Consider the following 19,159-nt stretch of genomic DNA (forward strand, 5'->3'; position numbering starts at 1 on the left):
TATAAGTTAGATACTTCTCTGTTATTGGTGGCTCTGTGCACAATATCAGTGTTTTGCAGGGTCTGTATTTTCTGTTTATTTGGCACACAGGCATAGATGGCAGCGGCGCAGACTTCGCCTGCAGTGCGAAAGGCTGTGTGTTGTTCCAGGTGATAATTAAGGTGACATAAAGTGGATAGCTCGCTGCTCGCTCATCTATGCAAGAAAGCACTGAGTTAATGGGCAGCAGGAAATGGAAAACTTTATTTTGCCACAGCGTTGTGTTTTAATTGTGTGCACCAGCCTTGGCACATTTGCTGTAGTTCCATGTTAATTTGGACGATGCACACATTTCGTTTTTTAATCTGTTTAGTCACCAGTGTCACTTTCAATAGTGTGTGGTGTTGAATCGTGGTTTGGAGACATGCCGCTGGGCTGTAAACATGCAGGAAAAAGTAATGTTTGCCTTTCGTGGCGTGTTGGTGTGTGATTATGCTGCGCTTTCACTAACGTCATTTCTCATTGTGCTTATTCACATACCCGTAACCTGCAACGTTCAGCAGCATTGTGGCGATTCTTACTTTTTCTGCACGCCACCTGTAAGTATAAACTGTAAGTTGAAGCTCTGTGCATGCAGCTCTCGTGGGTTTTTTTTTCTTTTCTCCAGGAGGACATAATGTTTGCACATCACAGTCAATCAATAGAAGCAGTGAGAGTGAGACTGTAAACATCAGCAGCATTGATGTTTCTCAAATTCACAAAATATACAGTAAACATGGGCACGCAGAAAAACACTCTAACATGAAGACTGTATCTACAGAGATCCTAACAGACACATCAACACAGGCACAAACAACCTTGAGCTTCTCCTTCAACGCTGTTTACAAGGCCTCCTGTAACAGTCCCCTCTTTCCTGTGTGCCTCAAACACATACAGTATACATTTTATTTTATGGTGACCTGTCTATGATAGTGTATGATTTATGAGAAATAGTGTACTCGATGTATATGTATCCATCTCATGGACCAAAAGAGCTGTGTGGCTACATGTCCCACTAAAAAACCTGACAGTTTAAACCTCGTAGTGGGCTTTACAGAGCACTTAAATGCTCGTATAGCAGCCATTAAAATATTTTAGGGTGAATAAAGGACTACAGGTTTAAGGTGCAAAACTAAAGGTGCTAATTTGTCATAAAATAAACAGCAGTCGAGGCTGAATTAACATCAACTTCTAGCCTAACGTCAAACCTGCACTGTTCACGGTAAATTCTGACAGTAAACTACTGTAATTATGCTTTTGCAATGCATGCTGGGAAATTATTTGGATTTTTTTTTTTTTTACAGTAAGCTGCTGTAAATCTAAATTTAAGCAGCATTCTGAAGCAATAATTGTAATGTAATGAGGGTACAGCACCATACAGTAACTGAGCAATAAAAGGTTGTAGTTTTACAACAAGGTACACAAGCGAACATGCTAACAGGCTAACAACAAGCTAACAGGCCTACAAGTGGTCCAACAAGGTACGAATGCTAACAGGCTGACAAGCTATATGGTCGGGTCAACATAAAAACACACTACATTGCTGTAATGTTACTGTACATTTGCATATTTACAATAACTACAGATGCTTCTTACAGTATCATAACGTCATTTTACATGGATGTTCTGTATTCTAACAACAAAATTGTTTCTAGGCTTCTGTAGAAACACAATACGTTACTGTTGTTTTGGTCTATATTACTGTAAAATGATTACAGTATACTACTGTGATTATTAGCCAGTAATTTCTGTAAATTTACACTGATAATTTTTACATTGTGATCTTGTTTACGTGGCTCTGTCTTGGCTTGAGGCGTTCGTAGTGAAATGATAATGCAATAAAGCTGTCAGTGGGATGATTATCATAATATCAGAGTCCATATCCCCAAAGGGATTATAAAACATGAGAGAACAGAGCAAAACTGTTTTCTGCTTCATTCTTTATAACCTCCTCTTTAAAAATGTCCTCTTCAAACAAAACATAAATAACACTTTGACTACCGAGTTTTACTGGCCTCTAATTACTGCAAAGTTAAAGCCGAATCATTAAATACATTTTACTGGACAAAAAAAAAAAAGACACAAAAATGTTAACAAAAACATCAGTAGGCCAACCTCTGCATCACCTCTGGATGTAACGTTATTCACTATCTACCTTGTGGTCCCTGCAGGTCCTGGTTTATGACTGTTGAGGGCAAATTTTTATTGTGTATCCCTCCTCAGGGTGTTTCTATTGAGATTGCTGGAGTGGCACGTGGACGAACAGTAACAGAATTATTACATGATTACATCTCACTGCTGCTCCTGTTGTTCCCCCCACGAGGCTGTTGATGATATTCTGAGCCAGTGTCCTACATGCCGCTCGGATTCCCTCGCATATAACTCCAAAGACAAGCTGCCGTTTGAGAAATGACGATGCACACACTCCCAAGTTAATAACACAAGTCTTGTGCAAGCTAAACCATGCTTGTGTAACATTAGACAAGTGATACAGGATAGATTAAATGGAACGGTTACCTGTAAAGTGACATTTTTTGTAGTCATTGTGCCAGAACTGTTTTTTTGTTTACTTTCATTTCTCTAAGGAAGGCGTCCAGTGCAGTTCGCTAATTCCACCTCTGCCGTGATGTCCATACTGAGAATACCAAGCTCGCTTCTTCTTATCAATAGCTGAAGACCCACAGTTGGTGTTGTGCGACGTTTAGTAACGCAAAGAGTTACTTACTTCGACCTGGACTTGTGCGTACCTGCTCAACCCAGTGCAAGGAGACGTGTTTGGTGCACGGAGTGGAAATGAAAGTCAAAAGAACCATCAAAATGATTTCAAAGCTGATGTTTTAAGGTAAAATTGTTGCATAATATTTCTTTAAACCATTTTTTTTCCCCTCTGCTTTCATATTTCAGCAAAAGATATTTTCCACAGAGATCAAGAGCATAAGTAATGATAAAAGACTACCTCAAGAGTCTCATTAAATTAAATAAAAATGTCCTTCTTTTGTTGTCAAATTGAAGATATCTTTTATCTGCTGCAGAAATACAAACCCACTGAAGGCTTCTGCCCTTTTACCTGCAGCAAAAATCACCTGTCAGTGCAGAAAACAACATGGCTTTGTGTCCATGTACAGCAAATGTGTGTGTGTATGTGTGTGTGTTTGTCTTTGGCGCTTGTGTTTGTGTTGAGGTGGGCTACAAAAGCCAACGGTTGCCATGGAGACGGGCATAGAGAATTAGGGGTGGAACAGGCGCTGAGGGACACATCGCTGGTGTTTGTGTAGTTATTGGTTCAATATGTTGCCTTCCCTCCTTCATTGTCTTCCTTCTCCAACATCCATGTATCTCCAGCGTTTTCCACACTCCTCTTACAGATCTACTGTTTCTCAGTACGCTGCTGACGCGTAACCCCTACATACGTTTCGACTTGTGCTCCCATTAAGCATATTTATTGGTTTAATTCCTCACTCTTAAGACAGGAGGAGCAATATTGTGTTCCCGGGGTGTCATTTGCCATCATTCCATTAGCGTCTGCTGGTTTCATTGTAATACAGCAATACCAGCGAGCAAACATGAAGCCCCATTATGTGACCCTCCCCCCGTCCACACACCCCCACTCTTCTTCTCAAAGTCCTGCAGAAAGTGTGATTTAAGATTAAATATTTTGTGCTGCAGTGGCAGTTTGTTGCAGCAGGTTTAATTTGTGAAGTTCTGGCTCGGTGTGGTACAAAAAAAAAAAGGTCTATTTCTTTTTTTTGCTCTCAGAGAGACAGAGATAGGAAGTAGAGAAAAGGCTGGGGTTTTTTGGCAGCAATAACACGATCCAAACAAAACAGATGATATCAACAAAGCTTTCAATCACCGCTTTTATTAATCAGCGAAGGCAGAGAACATAAGTTTTGAGGAATTCTGAGTTTTATGGTTTCTCTTAAGAACCCTCAGCTGAAAGTCAAATCAAGGGCACCTGCGTCCATTCTGCTGTATTCTCCTTTATTTTAATTATCCACTTCACTCCATCCCTCTTTTTCTCTTCCCTACATCTCTATGGCCATCACAGAAAAAGGAAAAAAAAAACATTATGTGGACATTCTGTCTAATTAAGGGATTAGATACACTTCCCTGGTCTCGTAGAAAAGCCCCATTTATTTCCTCTTATTGAATTTTCGTTTGTGTTGTTTCGGTTTTATTCAATTTTATGCTGCAGTTTGCATTCATCACCGGACAACAGAGAGAGTCGGTGGACATCCAAAACAATGCCGCGCAGAGTTTAAGTATCTCCGCCTGGGCATTGATTGGAAAGTATTTGCGTGCATTACCATCTAAATGTTCTTGACTCTTCCTCCATCACAGAAGGCATGGCAGCAATCCAGACCTGGCTCACATAGGAGGTAAACATCTCTCGTCTTTTATTTTTTAATGTGTATCGGCTGCAGGGTCAGAAAGCATGCGGTGGCTTGTCAATCATGATGATATTTTCTGCGCTGTTCTGTGTTTTTGAATACTTCCCTTTGGGAATTACAAGGTTGCAGTGTCGACTTTCTTGTTCTGTGTAGCAAAATCAATGTATGACATAATGCAAACATGAACATCTATCAGTATTTTAATGTTCAAGTAACAAAGACTGGAGTGGCTGAAGGAATCATAAGTCGTGTTTGTTGGGAGCAAAGGAGGAAAGAAAATGCTGACTTGTCATGATGGATTACAACCATTTAGTCATTTAATTTGGAGGATTTAATGGAAACAGACTAAAATTTGTGGTAAACACGTGTGAAATGTAGTTAAATCCCTTAAACCTCGTTCACCAGAGTTGCCAGATTGGCTCGTGTGTGTGTTTATAAGTCACAGATGGTTGGTAACTCACCTCTCAGGAGAATAATAAATAGTTTTGCTGAGTGACTGGATGTGTTTGCATGAATAATGTAATTAATTTAAGAATGATCAATCAAATACATCTTACACATGTAACCCACTCCTGTTAAACCAGCCCAAAAGTCTGTCGACCCAACACAGAGCATTTTTACCCTGCACAATGCAACCCAAAACTGCCAAATTGGGCGGAAAACTGCCCAATCTGGCAACCCTGACAGTCGCTCACAATTACTAACCCAATGACTGCAGGAAGGTCACTCATTACAAACTGATGCTGTGCAGCCAAACATTGCAAACAATAAAGCTCTGTGGGTTTTAACAGAGATCCCTAGAAAGGATGGTAAACATATGCTGTAGCATTAATAAGAGTTGGAACAGCCAACACATAATAGTTTATGTCTGACACCATCACATCCTCCACTTCTACCTAGAGTTTTCACCTTTCCCTGAGTTTGTGTGTGTGTGTTTGTTGATCTGATTACCTGAGTGGAGACAGGTGTACTGGGCCAGGCCGGAGCCAGTGCAGCTGTCTGATCCTCTCATCATGACTCCTTCAAATACTCAGCTCCTCCACATCCACCTCGCCAGTCAGTCTGTGTCTCGAGCCCCATTTTTGTAACTTTGATTCCTGTTGCTTTCTGGATTCCACTAATCCTTCTTTCTTCCTGCTGTTCTGTCTGCTCTGGTCCCCGTCTCTACCCTCCACCTTTGTCTTCTCTGCCAACCAACTCAAACAATCCCTGCACTCAGCCCTCACCTGCTCAGCTCCAGCACCTCTCCCCCAGACCCTTGGCTCGGCTCAGCTCACCTCAGCTCTATTCCCCACTTTGCTCACTAAAGCTCAAAACCACTCCCTTTAACTTTGGCAATAAACTATTTGTCAAAGAGACACAGAGACTGGGAATAAATGCTGTGTCCAGCACTTGCCTTAACAGATACTGTCGGACAATGGGGAATAAGATGATTTTGCCAACCTAGAAGCAACATAACTCACATTATCCTAAATGTTTCTACCAATGTTCAACTCTAGAGAAATGTGTAATATTATTCAAGCTAAATGTGTTTCACTTGGTTAACTGCACTTTGGAAAACATCACGATACCTCAGAGAATGAGGAAGGAAGTTTGGCGAATGAGACCAAACATAACATGAATAAAACTTTATGAGTTTCATCAGCAATGGTGGTTTTAACAATGAAGACAACAACTTTACCCCATGCTTTTACAGAATGTCATCAAACTATATCTTTGTTTTCACTAAAATTACATGCTCTGTATTTAAAGCCACTTGAGGCTGACTGAATATTTAACCACATTTTAAGTAATCCATGTATGAGATCTGTTGACATCTGATCAAATCTTTGAAAACTTTCAACTGCAATATCATCATCTTACTGTACATTACTCAGCATGTGTCAAAGGAATAAAGGCATTTGTGATTGACCCTCTGACCCATCTAAGTGCAGGTATACAATTGCCTCCAATTTGGAGCCTTTTAAAAAGTATCATTTCCCACAACATGGATGGAGAAGCACAGAGGAAGTTCCACTCTTTCCTTTGTAAGAAAGAGGATGCTGTCAGTTAGCTCCATGTCCTTATCAGGGGATCTCAGCAGGGAGGCCTGAGCCAATCTGCAGCTGCTGGTTTTGTTAGGATCCATGCCACGTTGGGCTTTTGTCTCTTCAGCTTCCCCCCGGAGAGCCAGCCATGAGCCTGAGAGACGTGACTGAATGTCAGCCTTTTTGAAAGGAAGATCCCACAGGTGTCTCAGCAGGACACTGTCGAGTCCAAGACAGCTGAGCACAAACCAGCAAAACCCTGCCTGAAAGTCATATCGAGGCAGAGCATCTTGCAATTCTGTGGTCTGAAAGGAAGGTGCAGTTTTTGTGAGCCATAAACTTGAAGCTGACATGAAAGTTCATCGAGGCAAAAAGAAGTGAGAAATTAAAAATAGTGCGGTATTTTTACACCAAATCAGCCGAGGCTCACCAGCTTTGTCGCAGAGACGCAGAGTTAAAGATGCAACTTCTTGGAACTTGGAGAGTGGGAAGTGTTTTGTGTTTTTTGCAAATTGGAAAAGGCTACAGTGGGACAAGAGATTTGTCTCAATGTGGCATGTTTCTGCAAAACCACAGATAAGCTTTACATTTCTTTATGTTGCAACTTTGGCTTAAAATACCTGTTTTGGTTGCCACAAAGGCAACTGGAAATGTCCCAAGGTCTCCTGTGAAAATATCCAGTGTTGGTGGCCAAAAACACTGCTGAAAATGTTCTGCGCTCTCTTTAAAAACATCTGGTTTTGTCACCACAAACACAGCTGGAGGTGGCCTGACTGGTTGGCCTAAATGGCCTATGACAAACTTGGATCTATCTGTGGTTTGCAGAAATGATAACTGCAATCATTATTTCCTGGCAGCTGGCATCGTTAATTATGACGCAGACAAAACTGCAAACATTCAGGCAACTAGGACGGTGTGATTTTTACATTAACAAAGACATTTATGTCAGAAGGCAAAGAAACAAAGGAAGAATTACAGAAAATGCCAAAATGTTTGTTGGGCCCATCTTTGAGTGGGTGGTGGATCCCACAATGGAGACGGTTGCTGCAGGGCACCACAGCTGTCTCATCCATAGAAGTGACCTAAATGTATAGACTTGGTGATTAGAGGGATTTTAAGAGTAAGCGTCTTATTTTATCTGTGGATACCAAGAACTCCCAGCAGTATAATGCATATTACACAACAGGTTGAATTAAACATCCAATGACAGCAACCAAAGTAAAAAGAGAATCTGAAATGTGTAGCTGAGATAAAAAAATTTTAAGGTCCAGACAACCAGTTCTCGTTTACAGTTTTGCTCTGCCTCCCCGTTAATTTCCAAAATAAGATGTTGTGCCTTTGCATGTCATAAACCTAATTACCCATGATGGATGTTTAGACAAGTTTCTGACAAGAACTAATAACTGTGTTGATCATTCCCTGAGAGTTTGCCGCTTCCATTTCCTCCCACACCCAAACCCTGCCTTCCATCACGTCTGGGGATGCTTTGACAAAATAAACCCACAACACGCTGATGAATTATTCAAATTTGACTCAGTGATGTATGAAGACGAAGTCGCAGGAGAGGGATGCGGTTAGCGCCACTGGAAAACCCCTCCCCACCACTGACTAAACTTCCAGTCAAACCAATTACCATCCATACCCCTCCAGCTCTCGAGCTCCATGTGAGAAGAAGAAGAAATAGAAGCGACTGCTTACATTATTCCAGAGCTGCTGCAGTCAAAAGTGCTGCGGTGCAGAGATGCAGGTGGTGGAAATCATCAATTCATAGTGCAGCGGGAAGTGATTTCCAGTTGTTCCAGCCGTTCGTCAGTGGCAATCTACTCTGTTGACAGGAACAGCGACTGATGTTTTTCTCAGAGCAAATTATTCAGATTCTATATACCTTTTTTTTATTTGAAGAGAATAGTGTTTGTGTTTTGCCCCCGTCAGTAAGTGTGCAATGGTAATATCTGCCAGTCAGTTGCTCAGTGTATTAGCTTCAACCTCTTCAGTCTCATTGGGACTAAAATCCAGCATATCCGTCCAAAAACCGATTGACTCAAGAAGCACCATTTTTTGGGGTCTTTTCCCTCATTTCCTGTCATCTCTCATCTCAACTCACTGATAAAGGCACAATATGCTAAATGAATTGTACTGACATGATTACAGGGAGGCAAAACATTTATTTAAAAATCTAACTCCAACATGTGATCAATGCCATTCCAGTTTACAGATCTGCCAACTGTCAGGTCGAGAAGACGACTCTCACTTTTCACTTTCACTCCTCAACCCACTCTTTTATTTTCATTCCTCTCCCATTGTCCCAAACTGTAACTTTATGATTCTCGCTCTCTCTCGCCCTCTCTTCCTCATGTGCCCCCGGCTGTTGGTCTGAACCTCTCTTAAATATTCATAAAGAGGGAAAAGGGGAAACTGATGAGGAGAGCAAAGAATCTCGCACACTGTCAGGAAAAAAAAACTACACCAGGGCTGTACCTTGTTAGTGGTGCGGTAAACACTGCTGCGATGGTACTCTGTGTACTTTTTTAACAAAAATGTACCTTTTCAAACAAACTATGTGACTGGAGGAAATTTTTTAAAAAGTGGGGGTTTTTTTGTTGTTGTTTTTTTAAAAAGTACCCACTGTATCATTGCCATTTCCATGCTGCTTTCTACTGTTCCTAGCTTTCTGCTGCATCTGTGTCGTCAAACGTGACGCACCAGAGAGAAAAGTAGAAAGACGTATTCATCTACAGGAACTGGAAAAGAGGTCAATTGGTCTATATTTAGCATATTTATCCATACTTTAAAAGACTTGCATATATGTGCTAATATTAGTGTAAAATTGGTATGTCAGTCACTATGGCGCCGTACCGGCTTCCCATCCGGATGAACTCCCAGTTCTGTTTGATGGTGGGAATTAAACAGACCAACTGAACTCGGTTTATCTATTGACTCTTTTGTCACTTTTTGTTCTCTCCTCCTACACTGGTCAAATACAACAGGTTGGTCAGTGGCCTTAAAGGATAACTACCGTTTTTTACAACCTGGACCTTATTTCTAGCATAAAATATTATCATTTACTCACCCAGATAACTTTGGTGTCATTTGAAGTCGTTCGGATGAAATTAGATCCAGTGTAGCGCCGGTATATCCATATAATGCAAGTGACGGGGCACCGACACGCAGCCTCTATATAACACATTATCTGCCACGAAACTAGTTCATTTCACCAATATTTTGTTACGATATGCTAGTGCTATTCCCCTCTGAGTCCAGGCTTGTCTGTTATCAACGTCTGGGGTCAAACTAGCAGTAGCAGCTACAGGTAAACAAGCCGGCTGTCGCGGGTGCGCGTGCAGCTCAGAGATGACATCTTCCAGGTCAGAAGTAGTAGGTCAGCCTACAGTTTCGTGGCAGATGATGCTAGTAGAGGCTGCGCTTCGGTGCCCAGATCACTCGGATTATATGGATATACGCGGCGCTCCACTGGATCTAATTTCGTCCGAACGACGCCAAATGACACCAAAGTTATCTGGGTGAGGAAAGCATCATATTTTATGCTAGAAATAAGGTCCAGGTTGTAAAAAACGGTAGTTATCCTTTAAGCTTCAAACTATGATGCTCTACCTACCCCACTGGCTTGAATCGTGCATAAGGTTTCCATGGTCAAGTTAGCATCAATACATTCACTTTCAAAATAAAACTTGCTGACAAACTCTTAACATATTATGACCAATTATGACTTTTTAATTGTTGTTGTAGTTAGGTTAGGTTTGGCACCAAAACTATTCAGAAAAGATCATACTTTGGGTCAAAATAACTACGTTTACTCCCCTGGGGAAAAGTCCAACCATCCCCTGACTTGAACTTTTCAACGAGTGATGCTAGCGGGTCAAACTTTGAAGCATAGGGCCACTGACAAGGCTGCCATATTTGACGCGTTGGGAGTGAGAACAGGTTTAAATACTATTCTGATTATACACTAATTGTTAAACCTGGGCTGGATAGAGGAAGTAATGTGGTTTTTACTGATAACCCACACTATCAATTGTGGTTAATATATTTTAGCTTGACAGAAGCCTTCTTGAACCTTCTGCAAAAGATTTTAAAAACATAATCCAGAACAAAGTACTGTTGCCCACCGCTATACATATAACATTTAGTATCAGACACTACTTTATACCTGTATGAATGTGGTCCCATGAGTCCCATTATCCTCTGTGAAAGTATACTTCCTGATACAAACATGTACTCCCTCCTGTATCTTCATTTTCGAGCGTGCAGCAGAGAGTGCCTGGCTGAACTGTCAGCAAGAAAGTTCTTCTTGAGGGTTTCTTCCCGTCTGTTTAAAAATACCAGAGGTCATGAGTATAAAAGACCTCAAACTTGTGTTGTTTACAGTGCCGTTGAATCTCCTGCTGTTTTCCAGCTGCGGGCTTATTTGGATGCCAGAGTGAGAACGCTGTAACATAGCTGAGACAGATGAAGGTCAGGCCCTTCAGTACTTAAAGAATATTTAAGACATGTTTTCAGCAGAAGTGGTTGCTCATCGCCTTATCATCGCTGTCTTCCAAGGATTGAGAGAAAAAAGTAATGATCTCTTCTTTAACTTTTGTTACTTCAGTTTGTGTACAGTTCATTATTGCCCTTTAAAAGACACTTTTTAAGGGCTAACTGTATCTCACCTCCCTTGAACTTTCTGAGATATGATGTAGTACAGAATCACTAAAGAAAACAGCTCGATAACTGTTTGTTGCACTTCATACAAAGCAATCGGGCACTATATCACAATGAAATTTTTTGCTATTGTGCTTGAGAGATCTTTATCTCATACCGAGGTACTGTACAGAATACGTTAAGCGATTTCTTTTCAAGCCTTTAATCTTCAGTAAGGACAGACTTTCTCTTGCATTGGGAAAGATAATAGCCATTTTCACACATGGATCACGCTGTCGCCACAACAAAGACCCTTCTTTACGTCACCTTTGTCATTTAACACTGAAGTGCCACCCTGACGTCATCACGCTAAAAACGGAGACTCATACAAACTAGTCCGCCTTTACAGGAGGACTTTAGTTGCAAACTATACTACTTTTAAAACTTACAGATCGATCAATTTACTGTAAAGTATGTATAGTATATTGGAGTTAGATGCTTGGAGGTGATGTAGTTTGTTTATAGGCAGTTTTGATTTACACTTCAAAAATCATAAAGGTGGCTTATCTTGCTGAACAGAACTGCTATTCTTCTTTTTTTTAGTTAGCTCCTCACTACTGCTAGCTGCTTTTTTAGACACATAAAACGTCATCAAAACATGTCCTGTCCTTACGAAATGCAGCAATGATTACTGCTAGAAATGTATGTATACAGTATGAACAAGGCTCAAATGGGTGGGTTGTTCGACCTCTGGATACATCCAGAGAGGAAAACGTTTGAAATTTAACTTCTGCAATAGTCTGTTGAACTGAAATGACCCCACAGGTGACCAACTAAAACACAATGAATCACCTGAATGCTATATAACACCTTTTCAATATATCTACAACCTTCAGAGGGGCCTGGTACATCCCGTGCCACCTCACGTAAGCAGTTTCCTGATACTGCACCATGAATCATCCTCTCCCCCGTTTACTGCTCTTGGTTTCTTGTTCTCTTGTTGCAGTTGGTTTTCCCCTTTTTTTTCCTCTGAGTGGCTTTAGTTCACAGACTTTTTCCCCCTGAGAATCTGCATTACCCTTAAGCAGCCTGGTATATATTGTGTATTGTGGGAAAGGCAACCTCGCAGGTCTGTTACCTTAAGTAGAAGGCTACAGTGTCAACCTTTTTCAATTATAAAAAAGATAAGATGCAGTTGCTCCCGGTTTCATCATGCCTCCATGTCAGAGAGATTTCTTGTTGAACTCTGCAGGTTATCGCCTCTTTGTCTGGACACCACTGGCAGCTGACAAGAGCTTCTGCCTTGTTTACTTACTTGTGTAACGTAACCGAAATCCCTCTCAGACCCATTAACTCAGAGAAACATTTCCAGATCCTATCGCATCAATAACAATTGAGAGCAGACAAATTAACCTGTAAAGATTCACGGAGCCTGAGCACAAAGGGGTCAGTCAACTGTATGTTAATTGGCTCCATTTTCACCCTGACTAATTTTGCACCTAATTTGTATTGCAGCTTAAGAGTCACTGATCAATTATGAAAACATTTTCAAAATGCATGCACTCAAATGCACTTTCAACCGTGACAGAATACGAATAAAAGGAGCCTATCCATTGTGAATTCCAATTAATAATTTACATTTAAACAGACGTGTTCATTTCAAATGCCCCTGTTAGTCTGTTATTGTGCTTCGGTCACCGTGAAAGAAAGATATCTCCTCCTGAGTAGCACTCGTACATCTTTGTACTTCAAGCCGAGGCACTCAGTATGTGGAACTAAACCAATTTCAGGTGCATTTACTCAGACGTCAGATGGCGCTTACTGTATCTGTGCTGGTTTGCATGGCTATTATTCATGTTCAAACATCACAGCCCACTTCCCTGCCCAGACAGCTGCTCAATCAGACGGTGCCAGATTATTCTGTTGATATATAACCTCCATAAAAACAGTGTTCATCAAAAGGAAACTCTGAACCTGAATAAGTCGTTGCAGCGAACGCTCAATAACAACACATGTTTACATTCAAGTAACAAAGTCCTCTAGTAGCCGTAAGAGTTATGAGTCTTGTCAGTCGGCGGGAAGGGATGAATGCTGTGGCTTTGTGAAAGCGCTGCAGAGTTTGCTGATGGAGGAGGACGTCTTCCACTGACAGTCAATGTGACATGTTTTGTACACATGACCAATGTTTCCCTATACTAACAGTTATCTTCCCTACCTTTTTTTAATCAAATCATTTTTTATGCTTAAACCAAACCATACCTTAACCACAGTAGTGTCTTGATGCAATCACCAGAAGAATGCTTAGGTTTAAACTGTGTTTTTTGACGTCATTGTGCTTATGGTCGCTTGTGAAGCGGCACAGAGCAGATCAAGCCAGGCAGGAAGTCGGACATGGAGATGGCATTGGGCATCTGGCCAATTTGGGTTTCATTTCACCACACCTACAGTATCAGCTCCTTCCCTGTTCTAGTGTTTTCCCACTCATTACCCTCACCTGTGTTTCTCTGCCTCACTCCACCTGCACCTCATCCCCTCGTTAGTTTAGTTTGTATTTTAGTTCAGTCTTTGTCGAGTTGCCCTCATCCTGCTGTTGTGTTTCCCTGATGTTTCTCTGCGTTTGCCTGAAATAAACTTCATCCATTGCACTTCCTGCCTGCTGCCTCCTAACACAGGAAGAGAGAGGGTATGACATACAATAAAAGTGTGTGTGTGCGCGTACACACTATTCTGTCCCTGTTTATGCAGTTAAAAATCATACTTCAGAGACGAGATGGACTTCAGAGCATCCATGATTAATTATAAATCCATGATTAATATTAAAGATGCAAGAAAACGGGTTCAACACAACTGTATAGAATATCCACAGCAAGCGATGGTACTGCAGCTCCCTTAAGACCAACACATTCCTCGCTGTGAAGGAAAACTACAACCAAGAGGCAGATTTCTTAACTCTTCTCTGATAGCTAATTAATATTTAATGCATAACCACAATGCTTTGCATCCTATTCATTTACATCACACACTCACAACAGCAACATGAAAGAAGCCACAGGGTACAGTATTGTTGTCTCTCCCTGTTTCTCACCCTGCGAGTGTCACTGGCGTAACATAGAAAATAGGCCAGCCATTGAGTGCTCCTTCAAAATCCACTCCAACAGATGAGTCACACAAGCAGTTCAAAACTGTCATTCTTCAAAAACTTCTTTTATGAGCTGTCTCAAATTAAATAAAAAAAGATCTAAATGTTTTCCCTAAGAAGAAATGGTTCCACAGCCAATTAAGTACATGTTTCCTCTGTAAGTTAAAGGGAGAACAAAGACAGTATAGAGCACCTTTATTTATGGCTGCTGCATGTTCCTTGCCTCATAAAGCCGCACATAGCTGCACACAGCTGCGCATTCAAGTCAACCCATCCGGAGCTGTATTTCATAGTTACAACTCTTTGATACGGTGGCTTGTCATAAAAGGTGCAGCAATTAAAACCCACTGCATCATAGCTGTAACATGACTCAAAGTGTACCAATTTCAATCTGCTCAGTGTGCAAATCATTACAATTGATCTGTGGAGACTGCTGGGTGAGTGTGTGGCGTAAACAAAACAGCAGACTCGCTCTCGTGTTTGGCTTTCTCTGTAGGCCACGCTGACTTTCGTTTTGCAAGAAAAAGATGGATGTAGTTTAGTGCTGCAGGTTGGACCGAATGTGACTGTGAGGGTGTGAGAGGTTGCATGTTGTCATTTTGTCAGGCCCCACATGTGGCGGCGAGGGAAAAAATGGCGTTATCAGCAGCAGAAAGTCTCCTCCTGCAGCTGGAAATAAGGCTGCGAGAGTGTAAAAAGGTTATTTTCTTGTTTGAGAGACGGAACAGAGTTGCTGTTTGGGTTTGAAGCTCTTATCTGGAATTGAGCAAAGCGTTCACTTCACAATTGTACGCAACACCAAAGGCGACAGCATTTGTCCCCTTGGAGGAATGTACCTCAAAGCTCTTACTATGTTGTAGAGGGGAAACTGCACGTTGAGCAGTAACACAACAAATATAAAACAAATCATCGCTCGTTGAATGGTTTCTCTCGCATGCAATTGGACAACACGGGAATGCGAAACACTGAAAGGTGATACCAGCTATCTTCGATCAGGCCTCCATGACATTCACTACTGACCTCTCAACCATATGTCACCCTGTTCAGCTCTGTCATTTAAGTTTGACCTTTTTCTCCATTTTAGTCTGTTGGGCTATTTATGCCACTGTTAGACATTACAGGCCCTCAAGCTTCCACCAGCCTCTGTATAGCTCCGTACAGCTGGTTGGCAATATCAGGAGATGACAGAGGTCACAGACTGGCATATAGCAGGTCAGATAAAAGCAGAGAGAAGAACTACATGGCATGGTATATTTTGTTTTCATTCTATCTGGGTTAATGCATCTTTGGCAGAGTCTAGAAAATGCAGCGCTTTGTGAGTTTTCTTCATAATTACATGTCAATCAAGTGATAAAGGTTGTCTGCCTTAATGGAAGCTTGTGTCAGAGCCATTCAGGTGAATTATACTACAATAATTAGTTATTTTTGTGTGTGTAAAGGCTTGTGTCATGGGATTTTATTGTCATATATTCTGCAACATCATGGTAGTGATATGTGGTCGTACTGCTAAACATAGCTTTACAACAGAGTGCACACTGCATTCTCATGTAGGTTTGTGCAATAAAACCTGAGTAAGTAAGTCAGGCCAAAGTTGAACCAGGAGGCAGCCCTGCAAAAGCAATGAGTCTGTTACGGTTTGCCAAATGTGAGGACTCAAATACAGGCAATAAATGGCTGGCGACAAAAGGCATCACTGAGGACACACAAGGAGCAAACGCAGATGAATGACACCAAGAGGAAAACAGGCCAAGGGAACAGATGAGAGAGGCAGGACTGACCAAGACTGAGAAGGTAAGACACAGACTTAAATACACAAGGGAGGGACAACTAATAAGAGACAGGTATAGGGCAATCAAAAAAGGCGGGAAAAAAACAAATAGGAAGTGGAAGGTTAAAACTGACATGAGGAAAAAATTATCAAAATATAACGAAACAACCAGAAACCCCAAACCATGACAGAAACAAATCTATAACCGTGGTCATTAATGTGGTGATATCACATGTATGCTTTTTTAAGACTGGTAGGGCTACTTTGTATTGTATTTATGTATCCCAATAATCAAAAAGAACTGATAAGATTCCCTAAGGTACAAAAATAAAATTGAGGCAAAACCAACCTTGCAAGGTGTAAGGTGCAACATATGGCCACCCCACTCCAAACAAGTAGGGCAGAATATCACCAGAGTAACCAACTGTTTACTAAACTCTTGGCTGTGCTACCTTTTGGCTGTAGCTACTAGCTGAGGTTAGCTAGTGGCCCTATTAGCGTTCGAACGTTTTACAATGAGTTAACATGGAGTATGGGTTTTTTTTCTGATTAATAAGGACATTTAGTGAGTTTACTTCATCTCTCAGTTGAATCTACAGGGGGCTATACCATCGGGCTATTTCCTCTTGAGGTACAAAGTGGTATTATAAGACAGAATGGGCTGGGGCTAGCTGGTTAGCATGCTAATTTTAGCAGCCTAAACACCTCTGTAACGCAGTAGGCCTGCATAGATGTCTGGCAGATGATGTCAAAACTGTTGTTTTTCTACATTCTGTTGATTTATGTCAGTCAATGTTTTAAACTAAAATGTTTTAAAATTCCAGCCATATCTTACAAATTGCTCCTCTAAACACAAATGAAGCCCCTTTTTCTACAGTTCTTCCCCTCAGATTAACTCTGTGAGGAAGAAAATGGAGGGCTGCAGTGAACTACGTGCTCGGGAATCATAAAAGAGTCTTTCAGCACCACTAATATGAATAACATGTGGAGCCTATATTGTGTTTAAACTTACATTGACATTGTAATCTTCCAATGATTTGGCTGACTGACTCAGCCTGACTCTGTGCTGCCTTGTCATTTCTTTGGTGGCAGCCATGTCCGTCTGTCAAAGCCTATCAGCTTTCTTTTTGGATTGGCCGTCTACTTTGCCTGGCTGTACAAATTGAATGGATGCTTTATGCATGCAGACCGGTGGTCATGTCTGTCTGGATTATTCCTTGACTTTGTACATCTGTGAAAACCTGGAGTGTGTCTGCCTGGGGGAGAAATCACCCCCGTGTGCTTAATACATGTTATCAAATGATTTTAAAAATAGGTTTGTTTTGAATTCTTTCTCTTAAACAAGTTTGTCTGAAGTCAAGTTTTTGGAGCTAAAAAAACATGACTGAGCAAACAGCAAAGGCCATGAGGATTAGGCTGAAATGGGTTGAGTCCCATATTTATGTATGAGGAGGTTAGATATGGCCAAGCACGTCCTTCATTGAAAGGTGGGTAGCACTTGAATGGGTTTATCCTCCTTTTAGAACAGCTTATCAAAAGCTTTTTCCAATACAATTCGTTAGCTGATAACTTACAAAAAGTTATCTAACACTGCCTTGTTCAACATAAATTCCACACAGAAGTACGGCACTCATTTTAAGGTCCAAGCACGGGGGGGAATAAGACTGCAAGATGCCCAAGCTTTCATTGAACAAAGAAGACGCCTCAATAAATAAATGAAATGAAATGTTAAGTACAAAGAAAAAAATTATACCAAACCAAACAAGAACAAACTGAAATATACTGAAGAATAACTGACTAGAAAACTTTGACTTTCCATCTGAGAAATAAGTACTCCTCATTGTGTTATTGTACTACATTTAATATGCATCTTAAAAGCACTTTGTAACTGATTTTTTTGTGTTGAATACCATACGTTCATTAGACTAATGCTGGGTTTAGACGACACAATTGTTTGTGTCACTGTGTCAGACGATTATAGAGTCATGATTGCTGTGACTTGGCCGAGAGAGATGACAGATTACACGTCAATACCTGACCAATCATAGCATGCCAATGTTGTCATTGGGAACGAGGTGCTAGGGACCTACTTGGAGAAGGTCCAGCTGCAGCCTTGCAGACTCTAAAAGCGTTATTGATGCTTAATGATGGAGTGTTAATGTGATGTCAAACTTTTAACATGAAGATGCCGACCATATTATCATCACCATCTTGTGTTTATGTATATATATGTATGAATAGCTGTATGTTCTGTGCCTTATGACAGTAAATAACCGTGTTACCTTTTTATACGATGAGAAGCACATCTAGACAAACACTACATAGACAAATGATCTACATGATGCAAATGTGATTTTCACAGCTTCATCAGAACAACCATCCCACATGCTGCACATTATCTACCATTGTCTAATGGCAGGCAGAAACATGTTTAGTGTACACTGATGGAAGCGGACAGTTCTTAGAAAGTCCCATCAAATCCAGACAGACGAAGATGCAACCAGAGAGGATGGCACCTTAACCTTGTCTCCATGTAAGTTTCTGTAAACATTTTGAGGATAATCACGTCTTTAGGCCATAAACAGCACGGACCACTGCACAAAGCTTCTTGTATTCACCCAGACCTACAGCCATGCAGAACGTTATTTACTCTGCAGCTGAGGATAAGGAAGAGGTTAGGCCACAAACAGGCTACTCCAGCCACAGGTCAGTCCCTCAGGGGAGGTTTTGAGATTGGGATTTTGTGCCAGGCTGAGCAGCCATTTCTCGGGGACTATGGGGGTTAAAAACCCTCTGAGGAACAACTGTGGCAGCTAAAAAACACTTTCACAGCAAATGTAAGAATGCTGGACAGGATGACAACATCATGGACAGCCAGTAGATATAGTATTACACACATATTTTCAAATCTATTGGTTGTTTCTGATCTAAATCACAGGCTCATTCTTTCATTCTTTACAGACTACGAGTAAAGAAACGAGACATCGTGTCATCTCAGACACCGTCTCCTTAGGTTACTGTGTTAAAAGGTCAAGTTTGGTATGTGTCCACGCATTAAACAGAGGCAGGGCTCATGGTTATATTAAGGTAGGGTTGGTCAAGTAACGCTTTCTGTTCGGATGTCGGGGTGAAAGTGAAAAAGGCCAGCCTGATCACCACAGATGGAATCTGACCT

This window comes from Pagrus pagrus (assembly GCF_965226575.1).
Source record: "Pagrus pagrus genome assembly, chromosome: 5".
NCBI classification, from domain to species: domain Eukaryota; kingdom Metazoa; phylum Chordata; class Actinopteri; order Spariformes; family Sparidae; genus Pagrus; species Pagrus pagrus.